At 42.4% G+C, this 22835-nt stretch overlaps 1 protein-coding gene across 2 annotated transcripts in view; it reads left to right on the forward strand.

Annotated features, from left to right (window-relative positions):
* Positions 1-14084: 14084 nt before the first annotated feature.
* Positions 14085-22835, forward strand: part of LOC101154758 (protein ELFN1) — a 152246-nt gene continuing 143495 nt past the window's right edge. The window contains exon 1 of one of the 2 annotated variants that reach the window (XM_011477880.4): positions 14085-14855. The gene's annotated coding sequence lies outside the window, so the exon portion shown is untranslated. The remainder of the gene's footprint in view (positions 14856-22835) is intronic. The other variant, XM_004066082.5, reaches the window with a different exon arrangement.

Raw genomic sequence — 22835 nt, forward strand, 5'->3', positions numbered from 1 at the left:
ATGGTATTCTCACCCACTCATATAAACCCCAAGGTGTGATGAAAGCGGTTAGATGACGACTTGATTCTTCTAGGAAACCCTGATGATAGGCTTTTCCCTGGTCGAGAACGGAGAACCAAGAACTTCCTATTAGACTGTTAAGCATGTCTTGGATGCGAGGTATCGGATGACGATCAGGAATGGATTTCCGATTTAGCTCCCTGTAGTCACAGCAGAGACGGAGACTTCCATCCTTCTTTCGTACGCACACAACAGGACTTGAGTATGGGGATTTAGATATTTTTATCCACCCTCTGTTGAGCAGATCCTCTAAGTATTCTTTCACCTCTCTGTGAAGTGGTTTCGGTACAGACACATATGTTCGTGCCACTGGGGTTGGATCACTTAGGCGAATTTTTAGCTGTAATGAGGGGATTGTTCCAACATCATGCTCATCTCGTGCAACAGCCCTGTTTTCTTCACGTAGTAGCTGTTTTACCTGCTCTATTTGCGTAGGAGATAAATGACTTTAAGGAACTGGAGGATCCCACTGGTCATCAGTATCCATGTTTGCTCTGTTTTCACTTTCATTCTTCCTATTTTCAGTTCCAAGGAGAGTGGTTTCTTCAACAGCCGTCCTGTTTTTCTCAAATGGATGTATCTGTTTTGGTTCAGTCTGAGCTGGGTAGATCCGTTTCACCGTCTCAGTTTGACCAAGAGTGACTTTTGGGGGAAGTTTAATGTCATGGGCTGTCCGGTTGGTGACTGGAATGGTGAGGAAGGAGCATGACCCTCTCCGTAGACTCACAACACCCTGTTCTACTGTCAAACCCTCAGGAAGCGGTGGATGAGTGCTTGGCTCAAAAAGAACATCCTCCTGGTTTGGGAGTAACCCTGCTCTAGCTCTACACTTCACCCCTTTTGTCTGACCAGCTGGAATATGGATGTAACTTTTGCCAACTGTAACCATGCCATTGCCCACATTGTCGTCCCCTCTTCTCATCATTTTAAGAAATACTTCTGTTTTCCTACAATCAAAGGAAAATGCTGCACTAACAGCTTCAGTGACTGTCTGGGGCAAGTTTATGCCTTTTTCCAGGAATTGTTCGATCACATTAAACCCTATGATTGGCTCATCTCCAACTCCCTCTTCACTAGTTACCAAGACTGGAACTAAGAGTTCTAACTGTGGAAGATTCTCTGATGGCAGTCTAAACTTAACTTCAACCCAGCCACTAAATGGAATTTTGGTCTTATTCACTGCTCTTCCCTCCAGTGTATTTGCTCCAATAATTTCAGTGAGACTTCTTACTACTGCCTGTGGAAGATTTTCTTGTCTCCATATTTCACTTATGAGACACACTTGTGATCCCGTGTCCCACAAAGCTTTTGTTTCAACTTCATCCAAGAAGCAGGTGATTAGATGTTTCTTCCCAATGAGGTTGACAAGTTTTATCTTTTGCATTGGGGAGAGAAGGTTGACATGAAGCTCTTCTTGTTTAGCTTCATTCGTCACTTTACCCAACTTCATTTCTAGGTGCTGGATACTGTCCCTGATTAACTGGTAGCAATCCAGAGGGTCTTTGCTCTGATCACCCTTTTCTGCAGGTAACTCTAAGATTGGAGTGACAGTGCTGACAGACATTTTTATTTCTCCGGCAGGATCTGAGGAGATCTTCTTGTTTCTACATCCCCTGGATGTGTGACCATTTTGTCCACATTTGAAGCAATGATCACACTGCCCTCCTCTATTAAGATCTTGGCAGGTTTTACAACCACGTTTTCTTGTCATTCTTTGTTGGAAGAAAGTTCTGTGTGGTTCATTGATACGAGTTTTAAGTTCTTCAATTTCTCCTCTTAATTCCTTGATTACAGAAATCAGTTCACCTTCTGCCTGCGACACTGCAGGTTGCGTTACTTTAGGTTTTGTGGAGGTAGGAATCGGTCTCTCTTGTCCACCCATGGCATCCATTACAGCGGTTTTAAATGGTTGTGCTTCTGCTCTCAGCTCTCTTACTTTAGGCTCCTTGCTGTTTCTTTTAAATTTCTGTTGTCTTTCCCACTCAATACTGGCAGCTTCATTTGTTTTTGCAATCAAAACATCATCAGTTACTTTGGGGTCATCTAGACAACTTTTGAGCTGATACTTTACATTATCGCGGATCAGTCCAGTCCACACAGCCCTGAGAAATTTCCTTTGAACAAGATCAAAACTGTAATGCTCGTCTGCACCAGGTTCTTTGGAGGATGCAAGCAGTCGCTCTTTTAGCTCTATTGCTCTAAAGATGAAATTTTGTGGTGACTCATTACTATCCTGTGTGATGTTTATCAAGCGATGGTACAAATCGACAGAACTGTCCTCTTTGTAATGACCTTTTAGAATTGTCCGTAGTTGTTGTAGAGTTAGATCTGTTTTGATTTCTAACATGTCTCTGAGGCTTAGGCCTGGGCTGACAGCTCGTACCACAGCTTCGATGATCTCAGTCTCACTGTGTTTTTTTTTTAGTCCCATTTCTATCTGATGGATCAGATTAGAGTATGACAGTTTATCTTTCTGGCCTCTCTCTCCAATTTGTCCATTAATTTTGAATTCTCGCCTAATTGTTAGTTCAGGTGGGTGAGTAACAAAGGCGGTTGGAGGTTGGGGCAGAGAAGAACCAGCATTTTTAAAAACTCTTTGTGTCAGTTTGTTCATCTCCTCTTCAATCTTTCTTGAAGACTTTTGAAAACTTAAATGAAGTGCAGAATACTGCTCCTGCAGGTTAGCCAGTGCAGCTGCATCTTCAGTGTTTTCCTCCAATGCCTGTACATCATTATCGTCATTTTCTGTAGTTTCTTTTGTACTGTTAATTAGACGTTTCAAAAAGTCATGCACCACGAGGCAAGGCAAAAGTCCCCGTACGGGCCACCAAATTTTGTTGCACACTTTAAATGAGCAGCAGAACACTGAACATTTTGTGTGTTTATTTACGGGTTCTTTTCAGTACAGCAGCGTATGCCAGCTCATACAGGTGGGTGTTTTTCTAGGAAAACGAACTCTCAGCGCTTCTCCGGTCTCTTTTCCTCTTTCGTCTCTCTCATGCTGCTCTGCGCGCTCCAGCATGACGTCATCCTTGCTCGACAAGGCTTGTTCCACCGCTGGCCATTTACAGTACTACACGATTTATAATGAATCCACAACACTTGAAACAGTTTTAACATTAAACAATTATAAAATAATTAACAGGGGGGTGGCTTATTTTAACTGTCCCTACAAACAGCTCAGTTAGTTCTGTTGCTCGTTTCGGTGGGATTTGTGCCAGACCAGCTGAACCGCTAGAGCTAGTATCTTCATCAATGTCCTCTTCGGAGTTGACTTTTCTCACCAGCATGGCTTTCATAGGAGTTGGACCTGGGTTTTCCCTCCAGTCTTTCAGCAGATTAATGTGGTATGTTTTTTTTGGCTTTTTCTTTTCAGGGTGGTGAACTTCATAGGCCCTGCCATTTAGTCAACAACTTATGAGTTGAGGAAGATAGAAGAAGAAGATCCTTCTGCCCAGGTTGAAACTCACGGTTATGGGCCTGTTGGTCATACCAAGTGTTTTGTTTCCTTTGGGCCTCATGCAGGTTAACTTCTGCCTCCTCTTGATACCTATGTAGTCTTTCTCTCATCTCCAACACAAATTGTATTACCCCTTTGCCTGTAGGCATGGTAGACGGAGCCTCCCAACTCTTCTGGAGCAGATCCAATGGTCCTTGGACATCCCACCCGTACAGGAGCTCAAAAGGGGAAAATCCTGTGGAGGCTTGGGGAACTTCTCTGTAGGCAAAAAGAATAAATTGCAACCAGAGATCCCAGTCTTTACCTGTGTCATCCACAAACTTCTGCAGCATCTTTTTGAGTGTCTAATTGAACCTCTCCACCAGACCATCCGTTTATGGGGTGATACAGTGTAGTTCGAATTGCAGAGATTCCAAGGTGTTTGTAGAAGAGCTGCATCAGCCAGGAAGTAAAGTTAGTCCCCTTGTCGGTCAAGATGTCATCTGGGATCCCCACTCTGGAAAACAGTTGAACCAAGGCACGGACAACAGTGGGGGCAGTGATAGTGCGCAGTGGGAAGGCTTCAGGAAATCTGGTAGCATAGTCACAGACAAAAAGGATATATTACTTTTAATAAGCGGGTCTACAATGTACATGGCAATTCTTCAGAATGGAGTGGATATAACAGGAAGTGGTTGGAGTAAGACTCTGTCTGATTTTCGGGTTGGACATGTTTTCTGACAGGTAGGACATGCAGCACAATACTTCTGTATATCTGTATACATAGAAGGCCAGTAGAAACGAGATGCTGCTCTAAGGTATGTTTTATGTCGACCTAAATGTCCTGCCCATGGAACGTTGTGAGCGAGTTGCATAACAAGTGCCCTACAAATAACCGGTACAACAAGACGCCTTTGTTCACCCACAGCCATATCTAGCACATTGTTGTCAATAATAAACTGTGATTTCTCCCCAAAGAGTTTGTCATTACTTTGTGCGACTTTAGCAAACAGATGTTTCAAATCTTTATCCTCCTTTTGTAAATCAGAAATATTCCCATGTTTCATCCCCGCAAAATCTGTTGGCTCTGGGATGATTAAGTTTAGTATTTTCTCAAAACGTTTTTGGGAGATTTCTTTAGCCTAATTTTACCACCCTCAAAAAGGCTGTCATCAAAATCAGGCAAATGTCGCACATTTGCTTTTGCTTGGGCTCGAGTTAGTACAGCACCAGAAATTTTCACATCAACTTCATCATGGGTTTTCGTAACGTTCAGTGGCTCAATTGTTTTTTTCAGCAAGTCCATGAGCACAGGTAAATCACATCCGAGAACTACATCTACAGGTAAATTGTCTACCACAGCAAACGTTAATAGATAGGCCTGATCATCAATATGTACGGTTAATTCAGCTTTGGGATAAAGATGCTTATCCCCATGAACACAAAGAATTTCTGCTTTCCGGCTATAATCCAGAGTCCCCGCTGGCACCAAACTGCGCTTTATCAATGAGATGAAGCTTCCAGTGTCCAACATAGCAGTGACCAGTGTCCATTAACAGTCTCATTAATATATTGCTGACCTTTAAAGTCTTTATCATCAGTGTGCTCACTCTTAGGTTAAGGTGGATAACATGCACCAGTGACCTTAGATTTTCGAATGGGGCATACTGAAGTTTTATGTCCTGGTTGCTGACAATAGAAGAAAAAAATGTCCTTACCAGATGAGCGTTAGCCTGCTGCCTTATTGGTGGTACCTGGAGCATTCTCCCTCCTCAAACCTCTTTGCTGAAACAGCAGGGCTGGTTGATATGTTACACCCATGAAGCGTGGAGTTCGCCCTCCACTCCTGGCATTGAGATACTGGACAGCCAACTCCACTGCTGCGATCCCCTCTGCTGGCTCATGCTCCTTCACTCAGGTCCTGACATCGGCAGGTAACCTGCAGTAGTTGCTCCAAGATAATGGCCTCCGCGATCTCTTCCTTGGTGTGCCGCTTCGGCTGGATCCAACGGCGATAGAGAGACTTCAGGCGATGGTGGGTTTCTGTTGGGTTTTCTGCATGCGGCGCAGATGTTCAGCGAAACTGCTGCCTATAAGTCTCTGGTGAAATGTCAAATTTAGCCAACAACAAAGTCTCAAGTCTTTGTAGCAGTGGGCTCGGTCTTCATCCATTGCTGTGTGGGCTTCCAGAGTTTTACCAGACAGCAGTGGAACCAAATGACATGCCCACTCTTTTTTCGTCCATTTCCATGTTTTAGCGATAAGTTCAAAGCGCGTCAGATAGTTTTCAGTGTCTTCACCAGTCTGGTAAGGGGGAATTTTCGGATCAGAAAAAAGACCCCATGGAGGTGCAGTACTGTCATCTGAGCCAGATGATGAGGTCTCAGTGTCCGGCAAATGACGGGATGCTGGAGTAAGTAGAGTATACCTTGGGCTGCTTGCTGTTGATGTACTGGAGGTTCGTGGTGCTTTGCTCTTTGATTTGCACGGAGCTTTGGTATGCGGTTGCTGCCCTTGACTTTGGAGGGATCCGCTCAGGTGGTGAAGTGAAGCCACAAGGTCTTCCTCTCTCTATTGCTGAGCAGTCAAGAAATCCGTCATAATGGTCAGCATGTCACTCCCTGAAGTACCAGAGGGACCCGACCATTATTGCATGCCATTTTGTTGATTGTAAGGCTGGGGGTGTGGGGGGATGTAAGCTACCAGGATAGCATGTAAACAGATGGGCGACAAGAAGCGGGGCAGGCTTGCTCTGCGCCAATTATCCCATTCCACAACTCAAAGGCAAAGTTCTAATGAACTATTGCCGCTCTGCAGAAACTACAATGGGGCAAAAAAGTCAACCATGAATTGTGCAAATTCTCCCATTTAAAAAGATTAGAGAGGCATGTATTTGACCAAATACTTGTTTTCCACCATAATTTACAAACAAATCTTTAAAAATCAGACAGTGTAATTTTTTGGATGCTTTTTTCCTAAATGTATTCTCTCATAGCTGAGCTTTACCTATGGTGAAAATTACAGGCTTATCTCATCTTTTTAAGGGGGCAACATGCACAATTGGTGGCTGTCTAAAGACTTTTTTGGCTCACTGTATGTCCTAGAAAATGACAGTTTTTTTATTTTGGCTAAAAACAACAAAATTATAAAAGACCACTGGGAATGCTTTTAAAATTGATCAAAAAATGATCATAATGAAATTTTAAATAAAAGCATCCTTCATTGCAAGCTCTCAGGTGGGTTTTAAGAAGTAAATCTGTGACTGCAATGATATCAGGCTGTCTGTGTTGTCCTAATATATTTTTACTCTCTGAATCGTATCAGCTCTAGTGCTTTTTGTGAAGAGATCCAAGGACTTGGAATTTGCATGTGGCACCTGTTCACATCTATCAACGATTCAATTCAATTTAGCTCAGTCCTGCCAAATAAAATTTCAGGGCATGAAGATAATAAACAAGTTAAAATCCAATACAATTTAATTCAAACAGTCTAATTCGGTCCAATAAAGTCCAATTAACTGGAACGTAATTCAGTCAGATTCAGTTTAATTGTAGTGGCATGATAGCAATTTGTGAAAAATTAAACACTCACAAACAAAAACAAAAAGAGAAAACAAATCATTCTACAATGAAAGTACAGTTCCTTAAGAGCACAAAAGGAAGACACTGGAGAAGAGAAAGTGTTTTTTACTGAATAAAAAAGACCAGAAAGACTGACTCTGAAGATCACACACTTCTGGAGATGACAGTTTCATTCAAACTGAAAAACAACTGTGGGAATACATTAAGATGCAGATACAGAATGAAGTTAACTTGTTAACTTACACATATAGGGAATGGTCATCCATCCGTCCATCCATCCGTCCGTCCGTCTGTCCGTCCGTCCGTCCGTCCATCCATCCATCCATCCATCCATCCATCCATCCATCCACCCATCCATCCTCAGAACCCACGGTTTCCATCCAGGGGTCAACCAGTGCTGGAGCAAAGCCAGTCACTGTTGGGTGAAGGCGAAGTACACACAGAACAGTTCCCCATGAAGGGAATTTCTGCTCCAGTAAAGAATTTTAAAAATGGTGTAAAAACCTCAGCAGCTAAAGAACACAATTTACAGGGATTGGGAATTATTGGCAATTGTTTATTTGAATTAATTCTGGCTCGGGCCCCGCAACAGACTGGCGACCTGTTCAGGGTGTACCCCACCTTCGCCCAGCAGTGGATGAGTTAGCTCCAGCAGCCCGTGACCCCGAAAGGGATCGGCGGGTACTGTAGATGGATGGATGGATAACTCTGACTTGTAAGTCAGAACTCAAGCAGAAGTTTGTCATTTATGATTATTAGTTGCCTTGTCCAGTCACAGGATTGGCGACAAACAAAGTAGAAGAAGAGGATGCAGGGGTACACCTTTTTCCACAAGACATTTCAGTTCAATATAGCAGACACTTAGATGCACACCTTGACATGTATAAATGAACTGAAAACCAAATTGTGTGATAACAAGTCTGCCTCAAACACAAATATTTTTTATGTTTAACCTCCTAAGACCAAGGCTTTTGTTTGGAGTGTTCTTTTGTTACTTAGAAAGGTTGAAGTGTAATGTCATGTGTAATACATGCACACATGGTCTCTGGAGGATAAAATGTTGCTCCAGATTTCAAAATGAACTGGTGACCACAGCATCTTTATCAGAAGCTTTATTTGAAAAATGATCTTCTATCTGCTGTTTGGCCTTGTGCTATCTTAGATGACCCCACCCTTACATTGACTTGTTCTCCCTACCATGACAAAGGTGGATAAAGGTGGAAAGATTTCATGTAATCCATGGACACCAGTGAATATCACAAATCATTGAAGAAAAAAGGTTCAGCGCACTGTCTAGTGCAGGGATCGGCAACCCAAAATGTTGTAAGAGCCAAATTGGACGAAAAAAACAAAAAACAAATATGTCTGAAGCCGCAAAATATTAAAAGCCCTATTTAAGCCTTATAATGAAGGCAACACATGCAATATGTAGCTATATTAGCTATATTAGCTTACTATCAAAATGACTAAGTTGTTACAAATACATAATGAGCATTATTAACTATCAAATTTTTATTTGCCCTTCAGTGCATTCTGCGGAGAACGACGCGTCACGTGACTGCTCTCTTGTGCAAGTTTAGCTTCATTATAATATCAATGAATTATGTTTCATTGCTTTGATAAAATTAAAGAAATGGAATAAAGAAATCCGATTTTTGATGTCATTTTTATTTTGAGGATTCGAAAAAAAACAATAAAATGGAACGTGCGTGCCCCATGACAGTCAGCCTGGGCTCGAATGACAGAACAGCTTCAAGCATTTGCGGCACCTGGAGACTTTCATTCAGCTCGTTTAGGTGGCTTGTCACAGTCATATTCACCATAAAGTGCAGCTTTTCGAGCCACAGTATCTTCCAGTTGCGGGTAGTTCAGGTCTTTGCTTTTCAGGAATTTTTCACGTGTTCTAAACAGACGACAAAGTGACGCAAAAAGTCACCCCTGGACAGCTTTGTTGTGTAGCAGGAGATCAATGCACGGAACTGACGGTGATTCAATTTACATCAGCCACCTGCCTAGCGTTCCGCTAAAAGTATAAAAAAAAAATTAAAAAAAAGAAGCCCTGCTGGTAGAAACGTGTGTCGCAGGCTATGACGCAAATTTTCGTTGACAGAAGTGTTGAAATTGTAGTGGCGGTCATGTGCATTTTAGGTCTGTTAGCAGCAGGGGATTGTGGGATGTGGGATGACGATCTTATTAGGGCTCAGTATGAGCGTTTCTGTTTGCCCAAGTTTCTTTTCATATGGCAGTTTTGTTGTTCCTCCTTAGTTTATTCTTCCTGTTATGTTGGTTTTTTATGTTGCACCATGAGTGTAGAAAGGAGAGAGGTTGATCACCACTGTGCAATGTTCAATGTGGTGTGTGATCAAAATAAATGGGCTTGATAGGCCGGAAAGAGGCTGCGCTGTCAGTTTCCTTTTTGCCTCCACTTCTCTGAGACTGGTCGGAGTCGTGTGCTGTATGGGACACGGACAATTCTCTAGCGCAGCCAATTGTTTGACAGTTCAATATTTTTGACAGCTAGGCTTCCGTATCGTCCGCTGCAAGTGACGTACTTGCCGGGCGCTACAATATTTATTCTACACATTCTTACAGCTTTGGTAAACGTTAAGAATGATTGTGTCTTGTTTTTCCTCCTACAGAAACCATATTAAAACAAAAAATATATTTCTTTCCTCCATCTTTTTACATTTTCAAACATTTTTAGAAAATGCTCCAGGGAGCTACTAGGGCAGCGCTAAAGAGCCGTGGGTTGCCGACCCCCGGTCTAGTGGGTCTAGATGACCCAACTCCCAATGTTAAAGTGCCTAGGATCGAAGGGTTACATAGAGCTGTGGTAAAAAGTTAATTTCCCCTATGTGGAATCAATAATGTTCTATTCTATTCTATTCTATTCTATTCTATTCTATTCTATTCTATTCTATTCTATTCTATTCTATTCTATTCTACAGAGGTTTCAAAATGTGAAAAAATGAGAATAAACTAAAATCTGGTAAAGAGCAGGCTACTGAAGAGAAAGAAGAAATTCATGTTTTTACAACAGCAAAACTAGAAGCAATCCCTAAAAATGAAAATACCAGTGTTCTGTAAATTCTATCATTAATAATCACAGAGTTTTATACTGATTCATCCGGAACTTCCTACAAATATACAACTGTTTCCTGGCACTCCTGCCTGTTTTTGTAAAAGTAGTTCAAGTGGCTCCACTTTCTCACACTTTTCCATATGGTAACAATAGATAAGTTCAAACGTCCATTCCCATAGAAATTCCTTGCAGAAATAATATCAACAACAGCCACAGCCTGCACCACCAAGATTAAATAACCAAACTCTGTACATCCTCTGAAGGGCTGTTCTGTCCTTAAATTACACCAAACCTTTTATTTTTTGTGTAAGATTTTTCAATACTTCCTACATAAATCACCTCTTGTGTTTTTTGCTTTGGTATTTCTGGTATAATAATGAATTCTGGTGCATTCTACAGCTTTGGTCCTGCATATTTCAGTTCCTGGCAGCACTGACCATTCTCCGTTAGCTTTTGATAAATCAATTTTCCCTAAGATTGATGCTGCTGAATCCTCCAGACTATTAACTGGACGTGTGGGTTTGTTGAACCTGGGCCTCCTGCTTTGTCAGGTTGTGGTTGTGTGGTTTGATTTCATAAACAACAGCTGCTGCTGCTGCTTTCATACACACTGAACCTTGTCAGCTAAAGTGTTTGAAAAAAACTGTCACATAAGAATACTGCCACTTGTAAAACCTTCCTGTTTTAGCGCATCTCGTTCTCAAATTCCTACATTACTTAACTTTTTTGTTTTGCTCTGACGGCATGTCTTTCTTAGCACTAAATAAGGACATACAGTAGGGTAAATGGCATTTATTTTATAGCGCTTTTCCACCTTGTTTTACGGCTCAATGCGTTTTACAGTCACAGTCTCATTCACCAGTGCACACACACATAATATATAACTATAACCACCTGGAGCAATGTGGGGGTTTTGCCCAAGGACACTTCGACATGTGGCCAGGCAGCAATAGAACATGCGATCTTCCAATCAAGCATTGATCATTCTACTCATGCACTGCACTGGATTTTGTAACTTGAAAAGAATCTTTCGAATCAGAACCAGATTATAAAAACTATGCAAAACTATATAATGAATTAACTCAGTAGGGGTGGGATTATATAAGCTCACTTCTTCCCACTTCTTTTCAAGCAATAAATCAAGCTCTACATGACTTTAGTTAATAATCACTATATTTAATTAAGCAAACGATTTAAGTGTCTTTTTTGTTTGTTTTATTTTCTGTTTTTTTAATCTATGCATTTAATAATTTCTGTAATGAGTTTGATAAATCTGTGTACATTGTGTACAGTCTTTATTGCTTTGACTGCAATGCTTGAAATAAATCGATAAAGTAAATCAATCAATCAAAAAAAATCAACACAATCGCACAGACCTATGGCATTAATTCAATTCAATTCAATTCAATTTTATTTGTATAGCCCAAAATCACAACAACAGTCGTCTCGATGGGCTTCGAAGTAAAACATGAAATCAAAAGGATCACGAATACAAAGAGTTCAATAGATCATTAAAAGATTAAAATCATTCTTTTCACACACAAGTTTGTGATTATCATTCAGTATGGCCTCAAACTCTTTGAGGCCAGAGAGTGGGGGGCAAGAATCTGGATTCCCCCCAAAAACCTGAGTACGGACAACTTGACTGCTAAGAAATGGTTCAGGTGTAAAGCCCAGCCATATGTTAAATGCGGATGGGGGGAGGGGCTGCACCTGAGCCAAGTCTGAACAGGTTCCAGACGGTGAAAAGCTACATATTTTTTCATTACTCATGTGTCAAACTCAGCTCTTTACATCTGAGATGTGTGTTTTTTAAACTTTACACCAAAATGACCTCAAACGACCTCCTAGATTTTTGGATTTGGTGGCTTTTCCTTCTTCAATGCAGAAGTGTCAGTGATTTAGGATGTGGTAGTTGTAGCAGCAGGTGAATTATTTATATATTTAGAGGAAATGGTAATGATTGAAAAAAGATAGGACTTTGCAACTTGACGGTGAAGTATGACGCTGACTGTCAAAAAGGAGGGGTTTTATGTTTTTACCACAATGACAGTAGGGGAGGGGTGTTCTTACAGTTCAATACATGATGTATCAGAAAAGTGCGATTCTGGGTTTACATACATTTATTTGCCATTCATTAAAGAACATAAGTTTTTGAACCCTCTTGCTGGAAAGACTTAGTACCCTGTGGCTTGATACTTATTAGCAGCACAGAGGCCAGACATTTCTTGCAGTTGCTGACCAGGTTTCTGCACATTGGAACAAATTTGACCCTCTCTTCTTTGCTAATGACTTTTAACTCATTAAGATATTGTGGCTGTTGCCTGGCAACTCTGAGCTTCAGCTATCTCCATCCGTTTTCTATAGGATTGAGGTGCAGAGACTGGCTGGGCCACTCAGTGACCCTGATGTGCTTTTTCTTCAGTCATTCCCTGGTTGCCTTGGCTGAATGTTTAGGGTCAATATCCTGCTGGGACATCCATCCATGACCCATTTTAAGACTCCTGGGGGAGGGAAGGAGGTTTTCACTCAGGATTTAATGTTACATGGCTCCGTCCATCCCCCCATTCACATGGGGTAGTAGCCCTGTGCACAAAAATACCCTAAAAAACATAATGTTTCTAATAATAATAATGGATTAGATTTATCTGCGCTTTTTCTTGGTGCTTAAAGAGCTCACAATTTGCCCATTATCATTCACTCCTCATTCATACTTGGTGATGGTAACTACTAATGTAGCCTCAGCTGCCCTGGGGGCAGACTGGCAGAGGCGTGGCTGCCAGTTTGCGCCCACAGCCCCTCTGACCAACATCGGCACATTCATACACATTCGCACACCAGTGGAGCCGCACTGGAGGCAGGGAGGGTGAAGTGTCTTGTCCCAGGACACAACGACAGCTGGCTGGGTGGAGCGGGGATCGAACCACCATCCCTTCGGTCATTGGACAACCTGCCTCCACTGCCACTACCTCCATGCTTAATAGTCGGGATGGTGTTCATGGACAGACTTTCTCTTCCTCCAAAGACAAAGCGTTGTGTTGATGTCAAAGAGCTCAATTTGGGTTTCATCTGACCACAACAACTTCTCTTAATCACGCTCTAAATTATGAAGCTGTTTGTTGACAAACTTCAGGTGCCTTCTCATGTGCCTTCTTCAACAGGACTACTTTGCGAGCATTGCAAGATGTTCAACTTTTACGGCGTAAAATATTACCAATAGTTTTCCTCATGACTGTGTTCCAGCTGCTTTAAGATCATCCTCTAACTCCTGCTGTGTTATTTTAGTCCGATTTTTCACTGGTGTCATGATCATGGAAACCCCACCAGGTGAGATCTTGTTTGAAGCCCCAGGCATATGTGGATTGATGGTCATGTTGTAATTCTTGTTTTTTTTGGCACAAGTGCAACATTTGCCACCTTGACCTCCAGCTTCTTGCCGATGGATTTGTAGTCAGTTCTGGTCTTGTGCAGGTCTACAATTTTCTCCCTAAAATCCACAGAAAGCTCTTAAGTCTTTCCAATGTTGAAGAGTTTGGAGTCTGACTGATTGACTGATTCTGCCGACAGGTGTCTTTTCTGATCTAATTAGTTTAAACAGGTGTTTTCAACTCAGGTGACAGGTTGATTGGGAGAGTGTAACTGCTCTATGTGAACCAGAACTCTTAATGGTTACCAGGGGATCAAATACTTATTTTGTTAAATGAAATGGAAATTAATTTATATAACTCTTTTAACATTATTTCTTGATTTTCTACTATTTATTAAGTCTGTCATTAAGATGACAGGCTGTCAATTGTTTTTTTAAGTGGGCAAAACTACAAAATCAGGAAGGGATCAAATGCTTATTTCTTCCACTGTGTGTCTGTGTGCGCGCGTGCTTGTGTGATTAAATAAGTTATTCTGGCCAGACTGCTCGTAGGTCATTGCATCGCTCCACAGCGCATCCAGGCAGACGGCCAATTTGAGACAGCGCTCGGGCCCCGTCTATCTTTTGGGGAGAAAAACGCATCAATGTGGCCTCCACCCATCACACAACAAGTATCTACATCTCTGCTGGACCCCAGTTCCCATGATTGCAGCTCCACTTGCATCTATTCGAGGCACTTTCGCCTAAAAAGTTCCTCGGATTGGCTTTGATTGGGCAATCTCCCACTTCACGTGCGAAAGCGCCATCTCCACGGCTGTGTGCGGCGCTTCGAGAGCCACGGAAGCCTTTCTGCGCTGAAAGAGCAGCTGACTGGAGCAGCAGGTCTGAGAGGGCGATAGAAGCGAATGGAATGACAACAGGGCGCAAATAGAAACTCCATTCCACCAAATGCATAACCTTCTGTTCCCGTGCGCGCGCACAGAAGAGAGTTAAACAGGAGAGAGCGCGCAGGAGAGCGAGTCCTGACGCAGTGTGAAACGCAGGAACTGAGTGGGGAGAGAGGAGGAGGAGAGAGGAAGCAGGCAGCGGTGAGCAGACAGCACATCACACCAGGCGCCGTTTTGAATTCCAAAAAATCCTGGGATCGGACGCTGCTCCACAGCCGCTGTGACCGCCGCGCGGATCCCGGTCACAGCTCCTGTCAGGGGCGACAGCAGAGCGCAGGGGCGCATCAGTAACGGACAGACTGAAACAGAAAAGAGGAGGCAGCGAGCGGACCGATGTGTGGAGGAGCACCGTCTTCTTCTATGCTGGCATCTGGATCAGGTAAAGTGAAGCCTTCAGACGAACATGAGCAGATGGCGCAAGGAGCTCCAGCTTTGCATCTTGTATTGCTTGGATTTATTAAAAAAAATAATATGCGAAGGCAACTTTGAGAAAAACATTTAAAACGAGCCTCCTGCAATTCTGAAATCAATCCATGCTTTTTTGTGATTTTTCGTCATAAATGTGCGCACCTCTACGTGTGTGTGAGCTGAATGAAACGAATTTTGGATTTCTAATAAGCTTGCTGGCCTTCTCTGCGTTTGCATTAATAATCACGCGCACATGAGAATCACAGGATCAGTCCCCGGTGAATTTGCGCGGTGCCTGATTGGATTCTTCCTTCCAGCTGCCTATAACTGTGCAGATTTGACCTGAGCTTCATCAGCCTTTGAAGATTTGTCTTCAGTGTGCCAGATTTTTTTGCAGATGTAACAGAGTAGTCCTTGTCCCGGGACAGGCGTCGGTCCCAGAGTCCTCATAACCCGGGTTTACGCATAAACGCGTTCAGCACCATGGACAGCGACAGCTCATTCCGGATTGGAGGCTCGTTTATCTCTCCCTCTGGTTTCACCCCTAATTACAACCATATCAAATCTTCTTTCATCTTCAAAGCATTCTTTTCTTGAATCCGAATAAACTTTATTGGAAAGGCTTGATAGCTCTAGGCCTGAAATTGCTTTAAAAGCACCAATGTGTCCTCTTAGGTCTCACCATAAAAAACTAAATAATGACCTGGTAAAATCAGATCCAGCTCCTAATTATTCCCCAGGTCTCTGCAAAGCTACTTCAGCAATAGAACACATTATTAATCTATCCCCCCCCCCCCCCACGAAAAAGAACATGCAGCCTGGTGTAACAAAATAAAAATAAAAATCTCTTAAAGTGCTTTTTAACAGAAACGAACAAATTCGATGAGTTGAGACAAAGAAGGAACAACAATGCTTTGTTCAAGGCCACAAGGGGCTCAATAACTGCTTTAATGAGCAGCGAAATTAAGCAAATCATGGAGCGTGGCTTTCACAGTCACCAGACTTCAAAGAAATGTGACACCTAAAGGAGACATGTTGAGGCATTTCCTTGCCAAAAACATCAAAGGAGGGGGAAGATGCTATGGAAGACCCGCTGCTCATCTGTCTTGTCAGGTTTCACACTTGCAGAAGATAGAAGAAGCAGTAGTGGCTCTTGTGGGAGCTTGCGACGTCCCCGGACTTAAACCACATTTGCCACAACTTGTGTCCATGCAGCTAAACCGTCACACCCGTTAAAACCGTCTTGATGTGCGGCTCAAACGCAGAGGCCCAGCGGATGGATATGCGAGACGCAAAGTCTTGCAGTTACATTTTGACCCGCCCTATGATCTGTTGCAATGGATGTTGTTGCCATTTTGTCCCATAGGGCATGGACTACTAACAGAGTTTTTCCACTGACTGAATCCAATTGTTGGCTGAGTGCCGTGGAGAGCGGGAAAGAAGGGAAAAAAAGGGGGATAGAAAATGGAAAGAAAGGAAGAGAGGAGGAGAGCTGGGCCTCACTCTCAGGATGACAGACATGACGAGGTTACAGTATAACAGCCTTACTGATTCATTTTTGGGGAAATTTAGCTTTGGGGATTGAAAAATGGCAGTAATTTTGTGTCAAAGTGAAGTATTTAGATATCATGGGACATCTGTATCTTTGAGGGCAGTCTTACTCTCATCCTGCATTAGTACTGCAGTGTGTGCTGCACCAGTCCAAGGACTGCACTGTCACAAAGTGCCTATTTTTCACCAAAGGTCTGAGCGCCCCTCACATAGACGCAGAGAAAAGAAACTCTCAAACCTTATTATTCTCAAGCTTTTAACGCAATAAGGTGCTCCAACATCTCCTTTTCAGCAGTTAACCAGTAAAAGCTTTTTGTGCTGCAGCAGCAGAAGTGTCCATGTCTTTTGGTTACATCTGTAACGAGGCAGGTACAAACTTTACAAATCATTTGTAATAAGAAGTGGCAGCTTTTGAAGGAAGGAGTCGCCGGCATGTTGTAAATGGATAAAAAGTGACAGCGTTTGCATCCGGCCTGTCTTGTCAATGTGCTCAAGGTTTGCTCTTAACCTTCACCCGAGTTTGTGAAGGACTAGTTTTTTCTTCCTTGCCGTGCTGTATCATTTACTGAACCCCCAGGAGTGAAATATCCACCCACAGCTCAGTCTCTGTACCTACAGGCATCTCTGTGAGGATGGTTCTTTGGGAACTCTTGAGATGCGCTGGTGTGCAGGGGGAGTCCCTCAACACTCCCATCCATTTGCTGGATTTTTTTTTCCACCTCTCTGGTTGCCAGAGCCGTGTGTTATGTCGAACTGCTGCAATCAAAGGCTCAGAATTCATCAGTTGCTATTTGTCAAAGTCATTTCATTTGGACAGGAAGTTGTCTTCTGTGTTAGGAATGAGAGCATGCAATGTCTCTGTCATAATGTTGATCTTTGGGATGCCCTGCGGTGCCCCCTACGGGACATCTGCATAAATATGAACAGTTTCTGCATGTCTGGTAATTTTCTGCAAAAATGAGTCTTTCTCATTGTGTATTTTCTTCAGATTCTCCTTTTTTTCTCTTTAACTTTGATTTCAACATTTGGTTTAAAAAAAAAAGAAACAGGTTACATCAAATAGATAAGGCCCGTGATGGGGAAACAGTGCAGGCAGCAGAAATAACGATGGTGCTTTTTTATTTAGATTGAGACACTCGAACATCTCGAACATCTGAAAAATGTGTGAGTTTCTCCTGAAGGTCAATCAAAGGCAAATGTGAAGAGGACAAATGTGAAGCAGAAAAGAATGAGTTCCTTCTTTCTTCGCACTATAGTGCACTGAATGGCCTTTTTTTTCAAACTTATGTCATATTTAATGCACGCCGAAATAAGGCGGATTAAGCAAGTGAAAAGAGTCAGAGATAAGTTGGTCAGTTAGACTTTAAGAACTGCGATCAAAGTAACTCAAGAAGTTGTAAAGCGCTACATGTTAGCCGCGTTACATTGTGAGTTACAATACTTGTAACTGATAACGCTAACACATACATGAACTCCCCCTTTTTTGGTAACATGTTAAAAAACAGAGTCTGACACTGTTACACGTTAGCCGCGTCTAAAACCTGTAACTTCCAACCTTGTTTACAACACGTAAAAAAGCTGACTGACACCACTAAAACAAATGTTACTGGGACAGCATGACACCTCCTATATATATACCCAGGCTTTGTCCCACCAAAGTGGGGTAGCCTAGACAAGGCACCCATTCTTACCTCCCTCCTTCTCTTCCCCAAACCCTCCTCCTTCAGTGTGTGCGTATGTGCGTGTGTGTGTGTGTATGTGACTGGTCTAAGGCCTGGTCCAAGCCACACCACACTGCACCAGGGTCAGTTGCACAGCCCAGTGTGGGCACCTCCACAGCAGGGCCTCAGCCAAGGCTGGTTTCCCCTTGCCGCTTCATACCAAGACCAGACCTCTACCACACCCATCCATTCATTCATACACAAACTCCCTGTCCTGAGCAACCTCTCTCCCCTGTGCACCACAGTCATCCCTCTTGCATTTAGCGCTCTTCTTACACCCTCTGTCCATCCCATTCCCTCGTTAGTAACAGTAAAAAAAGAGTCTGACACAGCTACATGTTAGCGTTAAAATAATACTTGCAACTGCCAATCTTGTGTCCAACATGTAAGAAAAAACAAGAATAAACTAAAACAAACCACTAAAACATCTGTTACTGTGACTATGCGAACTCCCAGCCTTGTTAGTAGGATGTAAAAAATCTACAGACTGATTGCTACACGTTAGTCGTGTTAGTGTATTAACAATAAACTTAAACTTGTTTGCAACTTAAAAAAACAAGACCAACATTTTGACACAGCGCTGTAAACCTCTCAAAATTGCTTCAATATCAGTAAATAGTACCAGAATAATCCCATTCAGTGCTTCTGATTATAATATTTTTTTGAAAAAGAATTAAATCTTTTAAGTGTGCCACATAGCGCGGAATATATGGTATTACAGTTTTCCTTGGAGCGTTGACACGCGGGCCATAACACATGCCTGCAACATGGTGATTCCCTGGATGTTAACACGTGTGTAACCCTGAGAGTGTGCAGGCGAGGAATCGATTTTTTCTTTAACGTGTCCTGTATGTAACCTCCTCAAACATCTAGAGGGAAGTAGTGATGGGGGGGGGGGGGGGGGGGTGTCAACGTGACTCTTTCTTTACCTGTTTGACACATGACCTTCATTCAGAGCCGTAAAAGCTGAATCCCGCTCATGCTGAGTGCTGACACAAATCAGCGTTGCATATGTGAACATGACACATGCAACGGCAAAAGGGATGTGTGGAGATGCAGAGACAGGCATGCACGAGCCTACACACTTGATTCCAAGGCACACACTTTTCAACCCAGGACTCATGCACTCAAGCAAGCACATGGATTAATAATGAACCAGAGTCCCTGTAGGGGGCTAGTTAGCATTTCAGGAAGATTGCACAAACACTGGGGAACTGTAATTAGGAAGTTATTGTTACGAGTTGTAACCCACTTGCACACACCCCACCAAGCAAGCGCACACACACACATACACAATCACACAAAATGAAGGCATGAAATGAAGCTGTTTAGTACCCTTACTTTGTTTGTTACTTATGTATGTTACTTTACTTATGTATTACTTTACTTATGTATGTACCAATGCATGTTACCTTACTTATGTATGTTTAAACATACTTTTTCCACAATTAGTATATGGTAGCTTAGTAACTATTGTATTTACTGAAACTATTAAATAGTAAATATTTTGAAACAAATTTATGGTAATGCCAGCCATATTATGGTTTTATTGTGATCTAAAGGCATGATGGGAAAGAAACCGGATCAGCAATCATACTCTCCAGAAGAAACTTGTCAAAAACCTTTTTTCTTTTTTAAATGGAGGTCATCTAACTGCTTTAAGTACTCCATTCTTGGCCAATTTGTAAACACAGCAAGTTGTGAGGGTGCTGGAAAGGTGCCTGAAAACAGGAGTCACGCTGGGTCTCAGGCTTCCTGAAGACTCCCAGGAGCCAGTTTTATTAACCCGAGCATTTTGTTTTGAAGTGATGAGACAACCAAACGCTGACCTCGTGCCTTCTGTTCGTAGCGTAAATGATGAAGAAGCTGCTTAATGTCTGCTGACGCATATCTGCTCGTTGTACCGGAGTCTGAGCTAATCTTAACCTAAACTTCTAACAGAAGGTTTTATAGCCCCTCCTTTCCCTCCCTGTTTCCCTTCCCTGAAATGCTTCTTCTCCTCTATATTTATCTTCTCATCCTTCTCCATCTCTCTATTCCTGCAAGCTGCACACCCATTCATGCAGGTTGTGTGTGTGCGTTTTGAGTCAGCTGTTTTGTATGCCGGCTGCTGCTACACCACCCTTCTCTAGAAATCAAGACTTTGCTGTGGGGATGCTAAGGAAAGACGGGAAAAAGGGGATAAGGAAAGTGTGATGGGCAGATAGATAAGGTGAGAAGGCTGAGTTAAAAACAGAGAGACAAGGATGGAGATACAACAGACAGAAATTTAAAGACAGGGTAAAGGAGAAATGAAAGCTGGAGACGGCTTTCTCCATTCTGTTTCATTACGTCTGTCCTCCGTTCTGCAGACAGAACAGATTTGGTGTGAAGAGCGGTTTGGAGACACTGAGGCCTGACAGCAACTTAAAAACACCTCTGATTTTCTGTTCTGAGATGGCTAAGTGTAGAAATCTATCTGGCAGTGCCATTAAACTGGAGACTGTACTATTGAAATTGTATTACCTCCTCTGATTGAGCAGCACATCAGCTGTACCTCCATTTCATGACAAGGATCTGTTGTTCCAACCCTGAGATACCAGCAGCAGGAGAAAAAAACAGCAGACTGTTTTTCTTTTGATTGCTCTCTGTTCTCTCTCTTATCTTTCAGGCATCTCTCTGTCTGTCTCTTCATCGGTTTTCTTTTTCCTTCTCTGGTGACAAATTCCTCGAGGGTCTGGACGTCCTTTACGTCTCCTCCTTGTTGTCTGAAATATCTTGAGAACAGCTATGACGAAAGAGAGGAGAGGCACAGATCATTCTGTCTCTTAGTTAGGAGAGATGCTTCATATTTAGGGTCCGGGAAGATCTTCTCGGAGGGTGGCCTTCAAAAAAGGTTATTAGGTCACTTCATCTCGTTCGTGATGGGCATGGCTCTGTGATGATACAGGACACAGTGTGCAGATTTATGGTGGATCATTGAGGGAAAAATACAGAAACATATCCTCCTCCCTCTTTACTTGCAATAAAACAGAATTGTTGGAATGCACTTCCCAGCATCACTGCTTCATGACTCCATTCTGAGGCAATAAAAATGAGAATGAAGAAAATGTGACCTGAATGCAACCAAAAAGTGAAAGATCACAACAAATTAAGATCAGCAGAAACAGAAATACTGCTTTTTATTTATAAAAAGCTCCAGCATTAGCCATGCTTTTTGTAAAGCCGCTCTCAGGGCCGTTTGGTGTTACAGGGTTGCTGGAGCCTACTCAGCTACTGACGGGTGAAGTGGGGGGAAAAATCCAAGTCACAAGTTTCCTGCCTGATCGGGACAGAGAACACAATGGCAAAACCTTAGACAGTTTGTCTGTCCATCGCAGGGCAAAACAGGGTTGAGCAGCCACTCACACTCACAACTAGGACCCATTTATTCCCATTCTTTCGATTACTGTAACTCTCCAACTGTTGACGCAATTCCAGTGGATTGAAGGGGAGAAAAGCAGCTTTGTGCTGATATGTAACATTTTACAGAAGGAAAGTATTTACACAATCAGCATGAATCAGCTGATTCGGTCATGGAGAGCACCGGTTGATAAGCAGAGCCATGTGCAAAGCTGCTTTTCTCCACATCAGAATCTGCTGGATGACTTTGATTGCATGAACAGTCATAGCTACATGTTATGTCAAAAAAACGTGTGTTGTTTAGGCGTCGGCAGCGACATCCCCAGTGTTATAGGGTTTAACCTCTGAAGCATATTTTTGGACTGGAGGAGGAAACCAGAGCCCGAAAAAAATCACATATGCACAAGGAGACTATGCTAATTCCGTGTTGCAGTGATGTGCAGTCAGGAGAGGCAGGTGAGGCATCACATAAAAAATGCATAAATTAAATGAAACAAATAAACTTTTTCAAATAAAAAATCAAATGTAATTTTTTTTAGAAATGTCAATGTTTCTTTGGTAAAAGAAAGTATCAAATTTCTTGTTCAAATACATGAGAAAGCGGCAGGATAAGCTCCAGCAGCTCGTAGCTCCCTGGTGCCGCACACACTGACTGGAACTGCAGCTGATGCATGCGTTTTACTGTTTCGGTATTTACATTGTCATAAAAGATTATTTTTTTTAAATCACTTCACAATACTTTTTTTATTTCTTGCCAACTGGCTGATTACATTGGTGCCAGTTTGTGATCCATTTAGTCTTTTTTATCTGCTAAAAATGCCCATTAAAAATACACTAGGTGAGCCACGCAGTATGCTGACCTGATGGCAGAGGGCGAATGTGACGCAGTGGTAGTGCAGCCTCCAGTTATTCTTTCATATTGTTTAGCATCATTTTCTAAATGGAGGATTACTTGTCTAAACTGAGGAATTTGTGGAGACACGTCACTGGCAGTGATCCCCACTGAGACAGACAGACTTTAAAAACTGAAGAAAGAAAAGGAAAACTTCTACAAACAGGCCATCCATGGTTTCATCCAGAAGGAGTGGCACACAGACTTCCTATAAGTAAAAGTAGGTCAATAATAACAATTTGGGTGATTTAATTTCCAGGAATACAGTTTGTAAATGGAAGAAAAATGTTGAAATGAACTTTTAAACAACACACTTTAACTGTTGCCAATCAAATGGTTAATAAGCTACTCTGGAGGATTCATAGATTTGTAAATCTGACTGATGATGTCAGTGCCTCCGCTTCCA

This window comes from Oryzias latipes, chromosome 1 (assembly GCF_053564925.1).
Source record: "Oryzias latipes strain Hd-rR chromosome 1, Olatipes_Hd-rR_3.1".
NCBI classification, from domain to species: domain Eukaryota; kingdom Metazoa; phylum Chordata; class Actinopteri; order Beloniformes; family Adrianichthyidae; genus Oryzias; species Oryzias latipes.